This window comes from Sprattus sprattus (assembly GCF_963457725.1).
Source record: "Sprattus sprattus genome assembly, chromosome: 1".
Classification (NCBI taxonomy): Eukaryota; Metazoa; Chordata; class Actinopteri; order Clupeiformes; family Clupeidae; genus Sprattus; species Sprattus sprattus.
This window is the reverse complement of record NC_137920.1, coordinates 17,854,198-17,854,638: the sequence shown is the minus strand read 5'-3', so window position 1 is coordinate 17,854,638 and position 441 is coordinate 17,854,198.

Genomic DNA, 441 nt, shown 5'->3' with positions numbered 1-441 from the left:
ATTTATTTTTATTTATTTTTTTAGAAATATTTAAAAAAAATTATCTTATCAACCAAAGATTTCGCGACCCCCCTGCAGTACCTCCGCGGACCCCCTGGGGGTCGCGGACCCCCTGTTGAAGACCCCTGTTCTAGGGTTTACGACAGTGTGTTTCATTGAGTGTATGAGTGTGTGTGTGTGTGTGTGTGTGTGTGTGTGTGTGTGTGTGTGTGTGTGTGTTTGTGTGTGTTCTTGACTTACTTTACTCTGCGTGTGTGTGTGTGTGTCCAACAGTGGAGGCCTATAAGTCTCCACTCCTGCTCTCTGACCAACCAGCCTGGGGGCTTGTTATGGGTAATAGATAATAAGCATTTGATTTCTAAAAGTTCATTTCAGTGCCGGTAAGGCATCTGTGCATCACAACGTGGTTAGATATTTACAGTGATACACCCCCTCCAAAAC